Consider the following 20,436-nt stretch of genomic DNA (forward strand, 5'->3'; position numbering starts at 1 on the left):
TAGTGTGAATGCTGTGTTGTGAAGCTATGGCATTTAGTAGTTACATGTAGTAAAGATACTTATGATTATTGGTATTTTCAACATAGAACTGGCTCATCAGTATGTTATCCAATTGCCATGTGAAGGATATTTGGCTTATTATCATTAGAGTTAGTTTTGGGAGTTGTCGAGCCAGGGTCTCTCTATGTCACCTTTGTCTTCCCTGACAGGTCACTATGTTGAACAAGTTGCTCTTGAACTCAAGGCAATCTTCCTACCTCAACTTCCTGAGTGCTGGGATTGCAGCCCTGTGCACCTTGCCTGCTGCTGTTACTAACACAAATCTTACTCAGTAAATCAATGGAAAATAGATTTGAATATAACTGCAGTATCCACATCAGTGATAATAATTGATTTATGTGATCATGAACAGCATTCATATTATTTGGGTTTTAATTCTTTTTGTTGTGAATTCTTAGTATTTCACTCCTTATACTATGTTAGTGACTTTTATATCGTCATATACCATGTATGCATATGTGTGCATGACTCTGTGCGTGTGTGTGTGTGTGCGTGTGTGCGCGCGCGCACGCACACGATACCTGTATATGTAAGGTCAGAGTAAAATCTTGGGTGTCATTCCTCAGGGGCCATATATTTTGTTTCTAGTTTCTAATTTCTGAAACAGAGCCCATAATTGGCTGGGAACTTACATAATTAGAAGGTTAGTTTGGCGAACTAGCCAATCTCAGGGATCTTCCTATGTCTGCCTTCTCAGTGCTGGAATTAGAATTGTGCCTGGCTCTCAGAACATGGGTGCTGAGAAATTAACTGAGGTCTCCATGTTTACACAGCCAATGCTTTACTGACTGAGCTATTTCCATACCTCTTTACATACCATTCTAATTTTAACCTATTTTTTTTCTGTATGATCCCAACCTTAAAGTCTCCCCCTCTTCTAACTAGTTTTAAGATTTTTGTCACCTTGAACCCCAGCCATCTCTCGCAAGTCAACTTGATTGACCAGTTTAATGGATCATCATCCCCTAAACTCCATCTCACCCCAACCCCCCTTTCTACTGGAAAGTCCCTACCCAGGAAGAATGTGTCTCCCAGCACCTGCACCATTTCAAATGAAGCTTTTCTGAGAGCTCTCATCAGCCAGCTCAGTTTCGAACATTTTAGAGGCTATGAGCTCCACCTGTGCTACAGTGTGCTCACACCCAGAACCCTAGCAGCCTCATTCTCTACAGGCCCATTGATCTATGTGACTCCCATATCAGCACAAAGTCGTTGTTGCTGGCTGACTGCAACCGATGGAAATGGAAATTACATACTCTGCTAACGCAGGCTATATTACAGCTCAGTGATTTGAAATTTGAAAGTTGGTATTTCTTGTAAATACTAAATGGAAAGGGCAGTGGACTATTGTGTGGGTTCAGGTGCTTGTGTGACCTGGTGTTAATTATCTAACCTGCCTGAGCTTCGTTCTTCATTACTGTAGCATTTGTAAGATTGCTCCACCTGTTTGAGCGGTGATCTTATTAGGATTGCTGTCAGGATTGAATTGCATGATGGTTATAAAAGCCCTTCACAAATAAAAGAGTATGTCACAATGCAATGTGGCTTGCTTCATTAGCAGCAGCTGTATTCCTCTGTCTCCATCTTGGTCTGGATGTCTATGTTCCCACCCCAAGCAAATATCCTTTCTTCAAGCTACAATATTTAAAATATAAAACATAATCAATGGTATTAGCCGCTTTCAGAAGGACTCTTAAAATATATTTTAAATTTTCACATTTGAATCATGACAAGCCTTAAGTACTGTATTTGTTGAATTCTCTCTCTTTTAAATTGTGTCATGTCTCAAACACTCACTGTCTGGACGGATACTGGGCAGTCATATTGAAAAATTTTAGGAAATAAAAACCATTTGTCTACTTCAGCTGCTTTTTTTTTGTATTTTGTATCATTTGCACACTGCTTTTCAAGCTGGTTTATCATGTCTGGATAATCTGTGCTATAGTCATTTCAACTTTGAAATTACTGCAAAGAAGTAATTGATCCTCTGCTTCAATATTCCTGCTGTTTCATTAGCTCTCTTACAATTCGGGAGAAATCTATTTCTCACTGATGTTGAAAAAACATAACAAGGCCACATCAGGGAGGCACTAGCTTCATTAAAGACCATTATTACAAAAGCAAAATGATCGAGGGCGAATTGTTTCTGGCCTTGTAGTCCTGGTCCTGCAGCCCACATTAATCTGTGCATTTGGAACCGCAGTCAGTTTGTTATCTGCTCTTTATCACTCACGTCCTGTTGGCAGTCCCTGGTGGTGCGGGGCTTGTCAATCCACAATCCAGCGGATTTCTTCTTCTGTTGATTAAAAACAAGCTAAGCCTCTTTGGAAGTAAGGGCTAAAGTCTGTCAATATCTGAATTAATTTCTGCTTTTCAAAATATCAGAATGCTGGTTTCCAGCATGGGGATGCCAGTATTATTTAAAGAGTGATTGAGCAGAAAAAGCATAGAAATTTTGACCCACTCAGGCTTCCATCTATCATGGGAGACTATAATAAGGGGCTGACAAAGAAGGATTTAAGATAGAGAATCAGTGATTGCTCTATTAATCTAGTTTAACTGATACTAAAATCTGACAGAGCGAATTACAAGTTGCGGGCAGTAACGCTTATCAATTCATTACTACTTTCAAGGCTCTCCCATGCTTCCTTTCTGCCTTCAGCTTCTGGCAAAGGACAGCCTTTTACAGTTCAATTTCTCAGTTTATTTTTGACTGCTTTTAATTAAGTTTGATGGCCTGCTTCTGCACTACTGAAGTTATTGGAGTTGCAAAGCACTTTGCTGTTATAATGATAGCTCCCTTGATGTCTGTTCATTATTAACTGCTTTTCAAAAGTGCTGCTCTCAACTCTCATTTTATAAATATTTAAATAACTGTGAATTTCTATAACATAAATATCCATGCACAAAAGGCCAGGATTCTACTGCCTATTTAATCAGTTAGACAGAGTAAAGTAGAAATCTTTTTGGTACTGTCACCTGTGATGTTAACTGGGAATGTTCTCAAATCACCTCAGATAGAGGGCCTAAATCAAATAGCATCAGAATCTCAAAACTAATAATGACTGGGTTGGTGACCTAAGAGTTGATGGCAGTCACATATGAATTAACTATAATAAACAGCTCAAAAAAAGAATGAATATTTTATATCAATAAATATTGAATTTTAAAAAGTATTTTAGGAAGTGGTTTTATCCTTGGTCTTAGAATAATGAACATTGAAAAGAAATTGGAGTCTGGGCTACAGTATTAGAACACACCTCAAAAAATTAAAATAAACACAGAAAGACTTTAAAAATTAGAGAAAAAAATGTTTACACTCTAGGAGAAAATTCCAACAGAGAAATTGAGAATTAAAAGCCTCATAGTAAACCAAATCTATTCTAATGATCATAGGAATTAATGTTCTCTCTTCACCTATCCCTCTGTAAAATGTATTTTTTGAAGAAAACAACCACAAAATCTACAAGGACACAGAGGCTGAAGAGCAGATATTAGGAAAAGAGAAATGGTGTTGTCAGTGGAGTTAATGGCAGTTTATGCTGTTTTGAGCATTGTCCTAACTCAGTAGCCAAAATGTTCCTAACATGGTCTCTATTGTATAATACACAGGAGGCAGAGACACCAAAACAGTAATAAGCTGCCTAGGACTCACAAGCTCAATACAGGGTAAGACTAGGACTCAATTCCAGATAGCCTATGTGATTTCAGAGGTATTGTCTTGCTCATGTAGTCTATGTCTATGAACTGGAGAATTCTGAAAGTAGAAAAAACTGATGTATCTGAGTTGGCACACATGTCAGAGTCAGCAGGTCCCACACAGAAGTAGTGCACAGACCTGGCCAGAGAAGAACCATGTGCTTGAAGGCAGAAATAAAAATATTGTTCTCTAAAGGGAAAATAATGACATTTTAATGTAGCTGTTCTCTTTCCATACATAGCATATATTCCACATTTCAATCCTCTCCCCCCAGTGAAGCCTAAATAATTTAAACTGTGTGGAAAATCTACCTGAAGAAAAAATGATATTTGGAGAATAGCACAAAGTTGATTTACAGAATCAAGGGGCCTGTACTTTGCTTGATTCTGAGATCATCAGGAGTAACTGTGAGTAACTCTGAGTGATGATAATACTGGCAAAGGACTGTGGCTAAACAGGGGTCATCACAGATTCAAACAGGAAAAAATGATCTCCTACCAACACTTAAGTGAGAAAATGTATGAGAATTATAAAAAAAGCAAAAGAAGCCATTTAAACAGTTCCTAGGGACCAAATATATCATGATAAAAAATTAGGTGGGGGAACCATTTGAAAGAAAAGGGAGGATTTATTTTTGTTAAAAGTTTCAGAGGTGTGGGTCCATGGTCAATTGTTGTATTGTTTCCAGGCCTATGAGTGTCTAGAATCTCAAGGACAAAAGGCTTGGAGCAGCAGAGCCTCTTAGTTCAGGCCAGCAGGAACACAGCATGTTGGCTCTCAAGAAGTTTGTCTTTCTTTAATTTTTATTACTCTAGATGGTGCCACCCATAGTCAAACCATGTTTTCCCTCTTAGACAATTCTCTCAGGAAAAGTCCCCCAACCAACCCAGAAACACTTTATTAATCTAGGTGTGTTTGAATCCAATTGGGCTGACCATCAAAATTATCCTACCCAAAGAGCAATCTACTGGGTTCAAGTACTATTTAATAATAATGATGACAGACTATGACCGTTGTAGGAAACACAGTTAAAGGAGAGACATAGATATTTTTTCTCTGTATGCAGAGAAAATAAACCATTCTCCAAAATCATCTTAGTTCTATACCAAGGCATATGCATTATCAAGACTTGCAGAATTCCACATGCTTCCTACAACAAAATAAGGATAAGTAAGAGTCATCTACAAGTGAGAAGGCCATTTAGCTAGCATCAGGTGAAAACTTTCTTAACTGTTAGAGAAAATCATTGGCAACCTTCCTTGAAGACCATTATGATAATTTATGTGTACCTTTTCAGGTTTCACATTTCATAGGCATCTTGAAAAAGAGGTTGGGCAAATCCAGGAGACTGGATAAAGAACTAGGAAAGTATACAATCATGGATCAGATTCCTACAAAGCTAAAAGAGAAGCATGGAGCATGCGCAAGTCAGAATCAAAAGCAGAAGATGCTGCCCAGTGGATAAGATGTCCATTTTCCTTTCTGTGACAGAATTTGTGAAATTTCAAATGATCAGATAAGTCCAGTGTAATCTCAAAATACCCAACAATAGGAGATGGACTGGCAATGTTTTTTTTAACTTTAGAGACTGATATTTGCTGTTTCCACTTCAGATTACATATATATATGATTTTTGTTATGTATCGTGTTATTTAACTGTTAACAGGAACTTAAAAGAAATTGACACACAACCTACAAATTGATCACAAAGTGTTATACTATTGATCACTATTCAGTCACTGCTTGATTATTATGTAAAAATGTGAGACAACTGTTTTCATTACATGTGAGATAAAAGCATCTGCTCATTGGACAAAAAATTACATCTTTGTGTAAGAAGAAACCTACATATATTGACTGTGTATCTAGTTATGCTCTGGGCTCTCATTCAGCATCTCATCTCCAGCAGCTAGATCAGATGGCTCAACTGCTGAGATTTTGATGTTTGAGGTCTAAAAGTATAATAAACAGAATTGAAGAGAGTCCTATATTAAATAAATACATGAATATTGGCTTACCTTGTATGATAATCCAAGCAGAACTGATTTTATAGTAATAATTTTAGAACAATTTTTCTTTTCTTAATATTGAGCAGATGAAGGAATGTTTCATCAGTTTCAAAAATTTCAATTTCAAGCACATAATATTGACCATATTCTTTAACATAAATAAATTCTCTTTACCTTAAATTTCTTCCTTCTGTTTCTATCTGAGATTATCCCAATTCCCCTTCTTTAATTCTTGCCTTCCAATAGCTGTGTCTTCAAACAAATGTATCCTGAAAGCCATGTCTTTTTGCTGCTTCTGGCAGTTTGTTATATTATATCAAATGAATGTCTGCAGGAAGGCCATTTAAATCTGTATACCAAGCCCCAACTTCTTCATTCAGTCTTAAACATCTCAATCTACTCCTAAAATGGATTATCAGTAAGGAAATATGCTAACAGCCCAAGCCAAAATTAATTGATTAAAGTGATAGTTGAAAACTGTAGGAACATTTCCAATTAACAGTATTTTCATTGTTTCTGAGAAGAGGCCCTACCACATTGTAGTCCATGTTGGCTTGGAGCTCTTGATATTATACAGTACCATAGATGTACCATAGTACAGCTTGGGGCATCATGCCTTGCTCTTACTGTGAACACAGTTATTATTAGTTCTTTTAGAATTTTCTATAAACTGCTTCGATCATATTCATCCCTCCACCCTGAATTTTCTCAGATACACATTGTCTTTCTTGTCCAAATTTGAACTTTTAAAAAGACCATTAAGATCAATATGTGCTGCCCAAATTTTCTTGGGTTTGTGCAGCATGGTTAACTTACTATGGACTATACTCTCAAAAGTGTCTTTCCTAACTAGGCAGTGGTGGCACATGCCTTTAATCCCAGAACTCAGGAGGTTGAGGCAGGTAAATCTCTGTGAGTTTGAGGACAGGGTTATTTTTTGTGCCCAACTTTCATATAATTACTGGTATTTGGTCGGGCTCACATATTTTTATGGGTACTGTCACCACCAATGAGAATTCATGTGCATGTCTCCTGCTATGGTAGTTTGAAAGAACATGGACCCCAAAGGGAATGACACTATTAGGAGGTGTGGCCTTGTTGGATGGAGGAAGTGTGTCACTGTGAGGGAGGACCTTGAGGTCTCTTTTGCTCAAGCTTCTCTCAGTGAGACTGTCAGCTGACTTCCTATTGCCTGCAAGATGTAGCACTCTCAGCTCCAGCATGACATCAGCCTGCACAGGGCCATGCTATCCATCAGGATAATGGACTGAACCTCTAAAGCTCTAAATTAGCCACTCCAATTAAATTTTTTCTTTTTAAGAGTTATCATAGTCATGGTGTCTCTTCCCAGCAATTGATAACGGTGAGATACCTGCAGCATCTAGAAGATATAGTTCTTTTAGTAACCCACTACCTCTGGTTCCTATACTGTTTTGGTCCTTTTCTAAAATGATCTTGAATCCTGGGAGGAAGATGTGCAGTGTGTATGTTTCATTTACAGGAGAGGATTCTGTAGTCTTTTACTTATATTTTTTTTCCATTTGTAGGTCTCTCTCTTTATCAGCATCTACTGCAAACAGAAGAATCTCAAATGAGGGCTGAGAAATGCAGTGATTAATGTATGTTGTGGTTTAAATAGGAATGGCCCCCATAGACTGATATATTTGAATGCTTGGTTATTTGTGAGTATTGCTGCTTAAGAGGGATTAGGAGGTGTGACCTTGTAAAAGTAGGTATATCACTAAGGGTGGGCTTTGGGGTTTCAAATGCTCAAGCCAGGCTCAGTGTCTCTCTTGACTGCTGGCTGTGGAGCTGTGGGAGAACTCTCAACTACTCTCCAGCACCATGTCTGTTTGCATCCTGCCATGTTTTCTACCATGATGACAATGGACTAAACCTCTGAATTGTAAGCAAGCCCCAATTGCCTGCTTTCCTTTATAAAAGTTGCTGTGGTCATGGTGTCTCTTCATGGCAATAGAATATTTACTAAGACAATATGTAAAACAATGTCACTAGGAGTCAGTTTCAATAGTAGTAGGTTTTCTTCTATGGCCTATTACCTGTCTAGTTATAGATTCTTGAGTGCCAAATTGTGCCAGGTATAGCTTTCATCTTTCGTGGAGTAGAATTAAAGACAAATCAGAAAGTGGTTTGTTACTCCTCTCACATTCATGCCTGTAAGACACCAGTGGGCAGCTCACATATTATTGTAGCTTATAGGTTTCATAGCTGCTTAGGACTGATTTTTCTCTTTCATAGTGCTATGAAAACTAGAAAATAGGGACAGAGCTCCTAGGTCAGTACTAGCTTAATTTCTACATGTTCTGTGACTCAAGTACATGTCTTCAGTAATAGGATCTTAGCATCAAGTTTTAGAAGATGACCAAGAGCAACAGCAAGTGCCTACAACATTTGAGGGTCTATTGGGCTTTATAGGTCAATTCCAAAAGAAGTAAGCATTCCTGGCAGTGGGATTTTTATTTGTTAGCCTCCAGTGTCTAGTAGGGTCAATTTTGCCTATTACAGGGTAATTCCACTTTTAATACTCTCTCTCTTTCGGTTTCTGTCTCGCTCTCTGTGTAAACTTCTATTACGGTAGATATCTGTAGTTATTGTATTAAAAGTGTGAAAATATTATGAAGTTTGATAAAGAAGTTGGTAAAAGTGCTTTGTGAAACCTAAGTTCTCTTTTTTGTTCAGAAAAGTAGAGCAAGTTCATGAATATTTATGTAATATAACCTTTGCATGTTAATCTACACCTTATTTAGCATTATGTAATCTTAAATCTGAATTTTTGTTTACTATAAATGGGAAAAATGCTCCCTATAAAATACTGAGTTTAATTTTAATGCTTACAAAGGCTCCTGATTTATGACACTGGGATAATTTGTTGTAGAAAACTAAGATGTTTCAATGCTGTAAGAGAAAGGGATTCTTCATTTTATCTTACTTTGTATATCTTAGAAGTTGTTTTTACTTGTTCATTCTGTAACATTAAGTTACACTGTGTCCTCTACAGATACAGTCAAAGTATTATACACTCAACCATTGTAAAATATCATGTATTTCCACACTTAGAAAAATTTTGTATAAAATTATTCCTACTGGACATTTTGTAAGGGTTTTGTCCATTATATAAAGCACATGGATTACTGGAGGAGGCTGAAAAGAAAACAAAAAACTCCTTGGAATATAATTCAAGACCCAACAACAGGGACACATGCTGCTCTTTTTCTGCATTACACTTTCTTGCTTCCTTGCATTACAAATCCTCACTGTCTTTTCCTGTGTCCTTTACATTGAAGTCATTATTTGTGAGCCTATTATTCCCTACATGGTCAGTGTCATTACTTAGCCCACACATCTACCCTGTTTGATTTATATCAAATGCAGCTTTCTTCCACAACCTTCTCAGTTGCTCATCACATTCAAGTTCAACGAGGAAAACAACTGACACACCATCTCATTTTGTCTCTTAGCACTTAAAACCAAGATAGTTACTTCAGATTATGTGTATGTGTTATGTAATACACTACTAGTATCTTTATATATGCTGTGTTTGCTATCATGGGTGATAGATTATTTAAAACATTTTATTGATATCCATATTTTCCACAGATCTAGTGGTGCACAATGTACATAGTAGGTCCTAGTATATTTTTAAAGACATTTGTTTTTACTTTAAATGAAATCTGTGGATATGTGCCTGTGTGGGCATATGTGCATGAGAATGCAAGAACCCATGGAATCCAGAGGAGCACATTAGATTCCCTGGAGCTGGAGTTACAGGTAGTTATGATCCATTTGACAGGGGTGCTGAGATCCAAACCTGGGTCATCTGCAAGAGCAGCAAGTGCTCTTACATCCTGAGCCATATTTTCAGGTTATAGTAGGTTTTAATAGATTGCATATTTTTATTAGCTATTTAAAAGCCTCTTGTAAGTCAGTCTCATTTTATCCCCAGGGGATTTTCTGGCCATTTATATTTTCTCTATGTGAGTAAAGGACACAGGAAACCCCATTTGAGTTTTGGTTACTTGAACATAATTCACCGTAATGGTATTACATGTTACTTGGAAAGCTAAGTGTTTTGAATATGACCAACAGATTAACCTTAATTTATTCTACATGTATGTTCTTGAATGACTGTCAACACCACTGTGTGAAAAAAATTCACATCATCATATGATTTTTCAATATTTTGTTATACTATGCAAAATATTTATATCAAGAAATATAATTCCAAGCTAAAGCTTACTGTTACTACAATTGTTGTCAACAATGAATAATCTTCACTGCTACATATTAACTGCAGCTGAAATTTGAGATCATGGAGTAATTAATATGTGGCTGGCATTAATTTCAGATCAGTGAATCAATTCCATCTTAACATTCTGTGCCTTTAATTTTCAGATCACAAGAATTTTGTGAGTGGATTTTATGAAAATGAATTAGTTTATGTCACTTTCCTGGGGTTTTCTGCAGCAATGACTTCCTTTTTCTAAAAGGAGAGAGACATCTTATGAACCCTTGATCCTGGCTTACTTAATGGGCAGCCCATGTACATTAAGTGAGAAGGAGGAAAATGTCTCCCTAAACACCTTTCTGAAAGGGCTTTACACTACCATGGAGAGATTTCACTACAGGAAGGAAAACAAAGGCATATAATGCTGTAAAATGGGAAAAAAAGAGAGAAAGAAATGAAAACTTAGAGAATCCTCTGGCTCTTAACCTCATTAGAACAGATAATAACTAAATTCTATTTTACTTTTGAGGCAAAGTCTTATTATGTAGCCCTGTCTGGCCAGGAACTTGCTCTGTATAAGTGTGATGAACATGGTCTACTTATCTCTCTTCAGATGTATGCAGTGGGGAGGATGTGAGTTGGTTTGAATTTCAGTCTGGCTATCTCTTGTACTCCATCAATTTAATAGAATGCGGTAAGAATTTTATAGGGGACACAAATTTGGTGGAAAGTTTTCATGTTCAAAATCCTCATCAATAGGGACTGAAGAACAGTCCTGAAGAAATAAAACAACACAAGCTGTTCTGTGATGGGAAGCATAGCTACAAGAATACCCAGGGTTAAAGAGTTAAAGGCAAGGAGTCCTGAATAAGTCTTCCTAAGAACAAATACATGCACTGAAGAGAACATTTTATTTTTTAAAGAGATCAGGAAAGAAGAAGAAAAGAAAAGAAAGAAAGAGAAGGAAAGCTGAAGACACTTATGATTTGTTAATCTTGAGGTAACACAAAACTCGAGTTTGGTTAGGGTTTTGGATTTGAGAATATGGAATCATTTGGTAAAAGAACAAAATATGCAATGTAATTTGCAAAATACACAGTGTACACTTCTGAATTTAAGTCAAACATAGACTATAGACAAGAGATAAACAGTAAGATTCTGAAGGGTAAATGGACCTAGACAGCATTGCCCATGGGAAGGACAGGAATGTAGGCATGTGAGATAGCTAACTACCAGTGTTTTTAGTAATGTCTATCTATGATAATACAGAGGAATGTACGCCTGATGTGCCACAATGGAATAAAAAGAAACACAGAAAAACATGCCAACAAAACACAAGTAAACTTCGGAAATTTGATAAGCAACATAGTCAATACTATGATTATTTTTCTTCATAACATAGCAAGAGTTAAATCATATACATGTATGTTGAAATATGATGATGAAACATTTTGAAAATATCTTACATTCTGAGAGCCTGGAACTTTTGCTGGACCTTACAGATAAAGTTAATAATACACATTTAGGTCACTTGAAGCTTAAGACTCCTATCCCATTTGCACTTATCCTGTTTGTTTAACCTGTCTTTAAGAGAACAATGCAAAAACCAGCCTTAAATTCATTGGATTTCCCATGTAATCAGCTCTTACAACTTAAGCTAAAGCATAGCTGTAATCTTAAATTATGCACTCTTCCATGCTCCTGTTCCAAGGTTAATGCAGTGTGTTCTGATAATTTGCTGAAAACAGCAACTGTAGGGTGAAACCCTTATTTAAGAAACCTTAAAAAAATGAACTTCCGACACAGTTGTTAAATGCAACATACAGGTATTTCTTGATAAACAATGATGTTAGAGTCCAGTGATATGTAGGTCAGTTGGAGTCATTAATTTAACCCCTTGTAAATCTCTGTTAAAGATTTCCATAAAGTAACTTTGACATGTGATGCTTTCTTGGCTTTTCAATAAATACAGAGTAAAGCCATTTGTTAGGGACAGACATACTCAAAAGTTACACCAGGCAGACAGACAGACAGAAAGTCACACACACACACACACACACACACACACACACACACACACACACACACACACAGAGACTCATAAGACAGCCTTCAGGAAGGCACGGGTTCAAACTTGTACAACACACAGACTTGGAGATGGAAAACATAGGAAAAGTGAAGTAGAGAATTCAAATTTGGGCAGCACCTACACATCATTGGTGACCCTAAGTTTATTAATAATGTCTTTCAACTGACAGCATTTTGATACTTTGTGTGGGAAATCTTTAATATGTTTAACCCATGCAGTGAAAAATATTATTTAACACATGGAGTGAAATACTTTATATAAGCTTAAAACTTAAATTAATATTCAAATTTATACAACAGGTACCACTTATTCTATAAGTTACCACAAAACAACAACTGTACAATATATGTGGGCATTATGTAGATATCACCCATGTTCAATTCAATATTTGTAGAATTTACACAATAACTAGATAGCAACTCTTGCTATCACAAAATAGGTTATTTTTTCATATTACAAAATAACATGGACTGTATATTGATTTCATATACAAATATGTCATGTTGGTGCAATTCTTGGAAATCTTTTTCGTGTCTCTGGAAATTAAATTCATTCTTTTCATTATGAATAAGCTTCACTTTGTATTTTCTAAACAAAGAAGCCCTTTGATTTTAGAAAAATATAGATAAGAAAACAAAAAGTTAATCAATATATTAATTATTTATATAATCACATTATATATTTTTACATATAATCATATATCACTCTACTACACATCATATAGTATAATCATAATATATATAAATATATATACAATTATATCATATATATGGCATTAAATCAATTTACCATGCTGACTTCTCTGCCACTCTTTTCTTTTCATACATGAAAAATATTAAAATTCTTGTTTTTCTCCTTTATAAAGTACCTTCTTCTTCTCATTGTGGAAGCATTCTTTGAAGGCATGTGTTTTTAATAGTTATATATATTTCTACTACAGAAAAACACCTTCTATAAGTTCTATGAGATCATACTTGAGATTTTCATAATTTTCAATGCTTTTAAAACAGACAAACACCCTATCATTTAAATCTTATTTTTATATCCCTAATTATTGCTCATAGAATTGCTGTGTCAGATGAGAGAGGCATTAAGATACATAGCCTTGATGCAGGGGGGAAGGGCTTGGACCTGCATCAGGTGAGTGTACCAGGCTTTGCTGACTCCCCATGGGAGGCCTTACCTTTTCAGAGGAGAGGGTGGGTGGGTTGTGGGGGAAGAGTGAGTGAGGAGGGAGTAGGAGGAGGGATGAAAGGGAGATCTGTGGTTAGAATGTAAAAATGAATAAAAAAATCTTAATAAAGAAAACAAACAAATAACAAAAGATACTTGATAAACAGACCAAATGCTTACTGTGTACTTTTTATTTTCCATAGCCCTGTCCCTAGTATACTTCACTGTCTTTTTCTTTTCTTTACCCTTAAAAATGTTTAAAGCTGGGAACCAATGGGAATTACACACAAAACACAAGAATTTTGAAGACTGCTACATAGGTTTTACAAAGTATATAATGTTTTCAATGAAGTCATTAATATCAATCTTCCGTTTCCTACCTCAATAGTCTGTGGTTCTAGCTCATGAAAGGCTCATTCTGACACTTTTCTACAATCATATATTTTAGCTAAGCTAACTATGTATTTAATCTAATTATATCTAGCTAATGATTAAATGTTTCAGAGTTCAGAACTTTTGTAATTTTAAAATCAGAAAATCAAAAAGTCTTTTGAGCAATTCAGCAATTTGCCTGTTTGAATTGTCTATTCCATGAGTGATAACATTTGTTGTCTCTGTGGTAATTCAGCCTTATAGCACCTGTTGTTAAGAAGACTGGTGTGGAGATAAGGAACATTGCTAGAAACTGCCAGCCCTAGTCCTCACCTCTGTGGGTATGTGATCATAACCTTTCCTTGTTGCTCAGGCATTTTGACTCTTGCTTTAAAATTAAATCTATGTATTCTACATATCCTGTCCTTTCAAGTTATAAGGGAGAAGCATGCATTAATTTTAGATACATTATAAGATTATAAAAGGATAATTCTTTGTTTTTTGAGAGAGTTTTTTTAACTATTATTCTTCCTTCAAACATTACACCCCAACCTCAGATTCCTCTTCCTCCATTTCTTTAAGCCACCTCCCCTCTTCCTCAGATAAACTCTTCCTCTGTTTCCCTTAACAAAAAAAGAAAGAAAAAAAAAAGAAAAGAAAGAACAGGCCACTCAGGAATATCCACTAAACATGGCCTAACATGATACAATAAGACTGGGCACAAAAGCTCATATCGTGGCAACCCAGTAGGAGTATAAGGGTCTCAAGTGCAGGCAAAAGAATCATAGATGCCCTGAACTCCTGATGAGAAACAAAATATTTATATTTAAATGTTTAAAATGTGCTTGTGAAACTTCAGTATGAATTCTGTAGAATAAAGATAGAGAGAAGCAACACTGAATCATGGAGACATGGCCATATTCAACACATTCAACTCACCTGGAGCCAAAGCCCATGATGTCCCTCAGCATTAGGGCCAGCATCCTGACAGGCGCATCACTGGGGTTCCACAGGCCAGGAACTGCTTGCTTTTTATTTTAAGCTGGAACAAAATATAATGTTAGTCACCTTTTTATTTCCTTTCAAACTTAATAAAATACTCATTATGTTATTTTTCCTGTCATATGAGATGTTCATTTATCAGAATATTCAACACAAAGGGAACAGTGTAAACTCTTGACCTCTATAATTTATACCTCAATGGTTAATACTGTGCCTGTGTCAAGGGACCATATATATTTTATCTTCTATAAAATGACTCTTGTAAAAATTATTACTTCAGTGCAATCATTCATATCCATTTGGTTTAAGTAATTGGTATGCTAATTCAAGAAGTCATTTTATATGCATTGTCTTTAAAGACTATAAATCCAAATATATTTTAAACCTCAAAAGAAGCAAGTTTTAAAAATATCATTTACACTTTTGCTATGGAAAGAAATATTAATGATACATATGGTATTGTATTGTAATTCCTACAGACTTGTGTCTCTCCTACCCCATGTACCTCATCATGAGAGATACTGAGAAGACTACTATCTCATCAAATGTGCCAGGATGTGGCTGTTGTGAAACTTGTGATGAGCACATGAGGAGATTATAGGAAATGCAAAACCTTTAGAAAGCAGTAGCACATCTGAAGGCACACACAGCTCAAGTACCATCACAGTGAGGAACACTGAACACACATTAGAGAAGCAGTAACACATCTGATTTTCCAGAGTGATTTTTTGTTTGTTTGTTTTTAAATATTTGCCCTCTTCTTGCATTTGTCTCTGATTCTGTGACTTGCTGATATCACTGATGTTCACTGTCTTCCTACATGCTAAAACACACTTCTGAATGATTCGCTTACAACATTTTCTTATCACATGATGACTGATTTGACACAAATTGGTTGTCTGTGTTACTACCTGGTTCTGATACTACTTTCTGGAATAGAATAATAGAATTCCACATATCTCTACATGCATTCCCTACTTCAAACACTGCCCTCTGGTGGCCATCTAGAGATCCATTTCCCCTGGTGCTGATCATGAAATAATTACTTTTTTTGGATTTTGTGAAGTGTGATATCTTTAGAAAGAACTACTTGATTTATTAAACTCCACTTCAAAATAGACTATTGTTATACTCTTCTGTCTCTCTTTTATAATGCACGGATTTTTTTCGTTCTTTTTCTCTCTGTTTCTCTCTGTCTCTCTTTTGAATCGTTCTTTAACCTTCTCTCACCCCTTAAGTTTTTTTCTGTTCCTGTGTTCCTGCCATGGTAGAATTCTATCAATTTCCACTTAGACAATAACAATAATGTTGGCACATTGATTCAGTGTTATATAAAAGCAAAAGGTACTTTCAAATTAAGATAATTTACTGAGAGTCTATTAAAGATCCTGCTTACACAAATATGGCTGTGTGAGGGACATGGCCCCTGTGGACTGCCCCTGCCCAGGCTGCATGGGGCAGTAGGGAAGGAGTAATTGCTATCCTAGAATCATGCATAATGTCTATAGGGACATTCTGAAGTGGAGCAGTGGCCTTCGACCTAGGGTAACAGGTAGCACAAGATGGCAAGTCAGATGGGAGCCTTTAAAAACACAATCTTAACCCTCCCAACAAGTTTCTTGTGAGACAACACACTGAGGCCCAAGTGCCAGAAAGGTCGGGAGGTTGCTGATGAGGTCCATGGGTACTAGCATCTGGGTTAGGAAAGAACATCAAAAGGACGGAAAATGAAATGAGAGAGCCAGCAACATTTCTATGCATGCTGAAGTGAAGAAGAAAAGAATCAAAAGCAGATCTAGGTTTCCTTTCTGAAGTAAAAGTGTGACCTAACAAACTGATGAAATTTTATAGTTCTCTGAATGATCACCTGCATAATGGAAATGATAATACATGCTTCTGAACTTCCTCCGGTAAGAGCGGCAGACACCTCCAAGCACACACTATTAACCGTTTCGCTACATTAGTACTAGTGGCAGAGTGCCCCCCTCAAATGAGCAGATACAGAAAGCTTTAGAATACTGAACTCTATAGTGTTTTCAATAAACCATGCATTTGCTAACCTTCATTTCCATGAGTTTTCCCTCTGCTAAGGATGATTCATGTCCTGTCATCTCTCGTACACTTTCCTAGAAAGCTCTTACTGTATATAAATGAAGCCATAATGGATCAGTTGTTCATCTCATTCTTTCAACAATACACCAGACAACACTAGGTTAAGGAAGGAAGGTTTGTCTGAGATCAGTAGACCCATAGTCACATCAGGACTCACAGTCTGTTCAGTCCAACTCCAGAAGTCCCCATAGTCATTAATAGTCCCCAAACTGTTTAAAAGTGCAAAATCCAAGGCTCATTTAAGTCTCAAGAAATCCCTCAACTGTATAATCAAAATGTGACATAATTCCAACACACAGTGGTCCAGAGTAAGCATTCTCTTTCCAGTACTGAGGGATGGGGAGATCAGGGGGAAAAATGGATCAACGCAATATCCGTACCCTGCAAGGCAAATATGCAATTCTTCAACTCTGTGTCACACATCAGAAGTTCATGATAGACTCATTTGGGCTCTGGGGGCTAAGGTAGCCTGGCCTCTCTGGTTGAACTATCTGTAGCACATTTGGCTTATGTCCTGGGCCAACCTCACTGTATTTCCTCAATATCATGGGGTCTCCATTACAACATAGGATCTTCACCACAGCTTTATTCAAAAGCCTCTGAGTACATCTTTGTGCAGACGCCAATGCTGCTGCTCACTGCCTGGCTTCAGCTCCCTGGACTGAGCTGCATCAACTTCTATGTGATAAGTTTAGAAGACTCTTTTTAGCAATTGATTTTGAGGAGCAGGGAAACTGTTCAATGGCAATTTTAGTTTAGGCTCTCTCCTTTCTCAATAATTAAAATTGTCATAAGATGGAATGTTGGGTGGGTGGAATCTTGCAAACTACAAGGATTCTCTTTAACTGGCACTAAACTACGTAACAATTATAGATGTCTCCTTATCCTAAACTGTTTATTTTCTCACTGTTCCTTGCAAACCACATTTTTCTTATCTTTCTCCTCTCTTTTTGCACTGACAACTGTAGATATGGATGAGAGCAGCAAGCAGCAACCACAGCACACCTTGAATACTGTGATGTTTTGGAAGTTTCCCATCAATAAAATCAATTCACTGGCTTTAAATTCAGCCCCACTCAAACTTTTAAGACATGGGCATGGCACACTAAATGTTTTGCATGGCTATCACACAATTTTTTTTCAGTCCAGGACCTGATGAAGTCTCTGCTTTCCTCTGAAAGCTTTTAACCCAAGTCTCTACTGCCACGTTTCTCTAAGCATTTTTTTGTATTTTAATATCCCACCCTGATGGTCCAATAAGCTCTGCTAATAGCACTCTAAGATGTTTGTGGCTCAAAGTTTCAAAGTCTTTGATGACGTCTTATGGTGCCTACGGCAGTCTCCTCTGAGACTGAAATACTGTATCCCACAAGGAGGCACTCTAAGCCAAAAGGTGAACACTCAAAATAGCTTTAGGAAGTCCCTGAACCTGACCTAGTAGATAAGGCCACTTCCTTCCTGGAGCAAACAACAAAGGCTTTTGAGAACCATTACCAGGCAAGCCAACCTGCAAAGAAGATTTGGAGACGGTCCAGTAGAGCTTCTGGGAAGAGGTTCAGACCAATTGAGTCACTTAGAAAGGACACTCTCTGTCTTGTGGAGCTGCCTGCCAACCATGCATCCTGCCCCCGGTTCCCCAACTTTTGTGAGCTGTCATATGAATGGCGTGGTGGGCTTTGGTGATACTCCTGTCAGTGACTCCTCACCCACACTCCTGAAAGAAACCCCAATAAAACCCACTGGTTCATCAAGCTGGACTTTGGTGCTATCTGATTTTGGCCTCTCGTGGGCTCCCTCTCTCTCGGGTGAGCAGACTTGTGGAATTCTTTCTACAGGAAAAAGTCTTGTCACAGAGCATTCCTTCCTCAAATTGGTTCCAAAGACCTAAGAACCACATGTTGAGACTTAGAAGAGCAACAGATTCACGTGTGGTACCAATTTTGTATATTACTGTTTGTCTCATTGCTGGGGAAAATATGCAGCAAAACAGTTTAAGGAAGCAAGTGTTTGGGCTCACCCTTCATGATGGGGAATTTTAATGGCAGGAGCAGGAGGCAGCCTGTGGAGAATGTTGCATGTTCCTGCACAGCTAGCTTGTTCCTGTTTCCAGCCAGGTTCTTCCCACCTTAATCAACCTAATCCAGGTAATTCTTCATACGCATGGCCAGAAGCTTCTTTCCTAGTAATTCTAGAGCCTCACAAGATATCAATCAATCAGTATTAACCATTACATATGGGGAGGCTATCCTTGGCTCTTGAGGAAAGCTGAGTACTCTTTACTTTTTCTTCTAGGGAACAAGGATCACTACATAGCAGTTATGATCCTTGAGGAGGCAGCTACCATAGCTAACAGGTGTGTGCTCGAAGGAGGCTGATGACTGTCAGCTTTTCTGTCAATCCCTATAGCTCTACCTCCCAAGTGCTGGGCTCTATGCACATGATACAAATACTCTACCAATAAAGCTGCATTCCAGCACCAACACACGCTTCTATCCACCTAACGCATTTGTTTGAATTATTTAAAATAATTAAAACCAGAATTCATAACACTTCTCAATAGCTAAACAAAAGCTTTCCTCCTGTGCTAGTTAAAAATACTAGTTCTGTTAGGTGGCTAGATAATGAGTTTCTATGATCTACAAATTTAAGGGACACAGAATGGCATAAAGGGGCAAACTTCATTCCCTCCCTGGACTCCAGACTTGCGGTTTCCTCCTTTCAACCAAAGCAGGACACACCATCTGTGTTCACTTGTAACTTTTCTTGTAGGAATACAAAGACACACACACACACACACACACACACACACACACACACACACACACACACACAATTGCACCCACACGTACTCACGCACATGCACATGCACACACACATTCCTACCTCTGCTTCTTCTTAATTTCATGCTTTACTCAAGGAACTTTTTACTTTACTAAATGCTGTTTGAAACATTTATCAGTAAATAAAAAGCATCTTCGTTATCTGACTTCCTTTTGTTCTCGTGTACCAAAAACCCTTTTCTTCCCATTCAATTGATTTTAAATTTTAAGAAATTATTACTTTGGTTGAATGCCATTTTGTGTGGAATACATATGTGGGAAAAATTCCTGTATGTGTGTGGGGGGGCGGGGGGGTTCAAAGGACAAAACAAATACATTTTCAATTACTAATATGGCTAGAGTCAGATTTTTTTCCCTTGAGAATTAAATCAATTGATATTTCTTCCAGCAATTTATCATACTACTAAATAAGAAACTTGCTATATTATATGGATGTAATTTATTAGATGAAAATTATATCTCAGAGGCATTTTAATTAACATTTAAATATATGACAGAGGTTGTGAATTGTATTTTAATGGATATTAGTGTATACTTTTTGTGAAATATCTGTGAGTATCTTCGCCACTGTTATTCTAATTTTAACCCGAAGGATGTTTTCCTTTTCCCCCACTACATGAAGCAAAGCCATTAACTACATCAGCAAAACATTTCTTGGTGTTTGAGTTTTGAAAGCCTTTGTTACAAACGTATGATGGAAAGCTCCACATCATACAGAGGTCCCACAGTGCCCTCTAGTGGCTTTATGCTGTATTGCATATTTCCTACATTTGTATTCAGGGCAAACATCAGATGACCAGAGCTAGATTGAGGGAGTCTTCCCCAGCTTTTAA

At 37.2% G+C, this 20,436-nt stretch overlaps 1 protein-coding gene and 1 long non-coding RNA gene across 14 annotated transcripts in view; one reads left to right on the forward strand and one right to left on the reverse strand.

Moving 5' to 3' along the window:
- Ptprd (protein tyrosine phosphatase receptor type D) overlaps positions 1–20,436 on the reverse strand; it is a 2,233,434-nt gene that overhangs the window by 1,566,405 nt on the left and 646,593 nt on the right. For all 13 annotated transcript variants that reach the window (XM_015999923.3, XM_076564405.1, XM_076564406.1 and 10 more), the window contains one exon: positions 14,589–14,691. The gene's annotated coding sequence lies outside the window, so the exon portion shown is untranslated. The remainder of the gene's footprint in view (positions 1–14,588; positions 14,692–20,436) is intronic.
- On the forward strand, positions 13,902–17,828 carry LOC143271883 (uncharacterized). The gene is made up of 2 exons (XR_013049171.1): positions 13,902–13,990; positions 17,732–17,828. It is a non-coding gene; the product is annotated as an uncharacterized LOC143271883 (long non-coding RNA).

This window comes from Peromyscus maniculatus, chromosome 2 (assembly GCF_049852395.1).
Source record: "Peromyscus maniculatus bairdii isolate BWxNUB_F1_BW_parent chromosome 2, HU_Pman_BW_mat_3.1, whole genome shotgun sequence".
Taxonomy (NCBI): Eukaryota; Metazoa; Chordata; class Mammalia; order Rodentia; family Cricetidae; genus Peromyscus; species Peromyscus maniculatus.